Genomic DNA, 2167 nt, shown 5'->3' with positions numbered 1-2167 from the left:
TTTCAGTGGGCCTTGCGGTAAATAAAAGGAAATGAGGGAAATGCGCGTAGTGTATTACACTTGCGCACGGGCTTGAAACGAAGGCCTCAAAGAAAGCCGCCTTGAGCGGTCGCATTCAGACGGAAGTAAGCATTCCCCTTGCGCGTGTTTTCCGCTCGCCTGTTCCGTTTTCTACGAGGTTGCCTTCGTTGGTTTTGCCTTGCGAACAAGCTTGCGCTCGGGTCTCGTTTCTACGCGACGGCGTTTCGTTAACAGTGAAAGACTGAGGCGTCGCGAGTTGATTCGCGAGATAGAGAGCATAGAGTCTCTAGACGGGCTGGGTTTTATAAGATTGCCCACGCTGTTGCTGAGGTTACCAATGTCGCCAGGGCACCCACAAGGCAGTGGTACAATGGAGTGAAGTGAAAGACATCGCTTCTCGGCCTTTTGGCTAAGATCAAAGTGTAGTATCTGTTCTTATCAGCTTAATATCTGATACGGGTTCTATATGGACCCACGATATTAAACCTATTTTTGGAAGTTGGCGGAGTGCTTGAAGCCTGCTTCACCTCCGCCGCAGGTCGGCCCGGTATTGCACTACCTCCGGGATCGGCCCCCGCTCACTTAGGTGAGACTTCATTCAATCAAAATGAAGAACACAAGCTCGAAGCGAGCACTCACGTGACACGCACCATTCCCATACTATACGCAACGATGACGGTGTTTCTGAACGATTGTCTGCTGTAATGAGCCACTTGGGGGGGGGGGGGGGGGGAGGGTGATTAGCCGTGGGTTTTGCAATCAATGTAAGTCCCACTCAAAGCCAACACTGCATTTTGGAGTTCACTATCGCTTTGATCCGTAAACGACAGCAAGCTCGCCCTGCGAAAATCCGCTGCCCTAGTGGAAGAAAGGTTCCCTATGAAACAAAAATGGAGTGCCCGATTTCCGGCAACATTTTCGCTGCAGTGGGACCGAGCGCCTCGAAAACAAACTTGTCGTATGGCCAAGTGTGGCGAAATATATTCAAGGGTTCAGAGGTGCCTCAGCTTTCCAACCTGTATGTTATGAATACCTGTTGCTACCTTTTCGTCATCATCATCCTGCTGGCTACGACCACTGCAGGGCAAAGACCTCTCCCATTATTCTCCAAGCACCCCGGTCACGTGTAAGCCCGGTCACGGTCGCCGTCTAGTGCCTGCGCCCTTCCTAATCTAATCTGCCCTCCTAAATTTCCGCCACCCCGTGCTACGCTTCCCTTCTCTTGGAATTCAGTCGGTAACCCTTAATTGATGATCTTCCCCCCACATTGCATGCCCTGCGCACGCCCATTTCTTTTTCTTGGTTTAAACTAAGGTGTCATTAGCTCGCGTTTGTTCGCTCACCCCCCGAATCTGCTCTATTCTTATCCCCCGTAGCGCTACACCCATCATTCTTCTTTCCAAAGCTCGTCGCGTCGCCCTCAGTTACCCTTCGGTAATCCTTAAGGTCCTTCGTTGCGGCACTCGCGGCATCTTTCTCATTTAAATAAGGCTATTTCGTTCAGTTTTGGGGGAAAACTCAATGAGCTAGGCGCGATTGTGTCCCCGGCGCCGCTCTCAACAAGATGGCGGCGCCCAGGCTTTTTGCCTGGTGGTTCGGCTTGACGCAGAACACGCCTGCAGGGCAGTGAAGCCGCATTGAAGGGGCAACGAGCGGCGCAGTGAAGCGCATGCTCGGGCGAAAAACGCGAACATCAGCCAAAAATACAACCAAATGGCCAAATACGAATTTCCGTTATGGGAAATTGGAGTTCAGTTGGCGCGTTGCGCTCGCCTAAGGTAAAGAACATAAATGCGAGTGCCACATCAGCCAAGTCAATGCTGAGGATCGCGTATCATTTCTTATTTATTTTTCCCCTTGCCTCCTGGCCTGCGTGGCCCTAGCGCGCATGCCCACGAAAGTAATGCAATAAGGAAAACGCGAAATCATGCGGTGACGGCTGTATCATATCCATTGTGCGTGCTTTGTTCTTTTTGGACTACAGTGGTGTGCGTTATGAGAAAGTTTCAGTGACCAGCGAACCTATATTTAGAACCACATTTACGGTTACTGCTAACAAGCTGCGGGTAGGTGTTTTTTTTTTCTTTCTTTCTTTTTTTCGCTACCAACGATGGGTTATCGCAACCGCGATCGGTTGTGCTAGACG

General features: G+C 50.7%; 1 non-coding gene across 1 annotated transcript; it reads left to right on the top strand.

Annotated features, from left to right (window-relative positions):
• The first annotated feature begins 410 nt into the window (after positions 1–410).
• LOC139054052 (U2 spliceosomal RNA) lies at positions 411–602 on the top strand. The gene has a single exon (XR_011510995.1). It is a non-coding gene; the product is annotated as a U2 spliceosomal RNA (small nuclear RNA).
• The last annotated feature ends 1565 nt before the right edge of the window (positions 603–2167 follow it).

Source organism: Dermacentor albipictus, unplaced genomic scaffold (genome assembly GCF_038994185.2).
Source record: "Dermacentor albipictus isolate Rhodes 1998 colony unplaced genomic scaffold, USDA_Dalb.pri_finalv2 scaffold_544, whole genome shotgun sequence".
Classification (NCBI taxonomy): Eukaryota; Metazoa; Arthropoda; class Arachnida; order Ixodida; family Ixodidae; genus Dermacentor; species Dermacentor albipictus.
The sequence above is the reverse complement of the archived record's forward strand: the minus strand, read 5'-3'. Positions and strand labels throughout refer to the sequence as shown.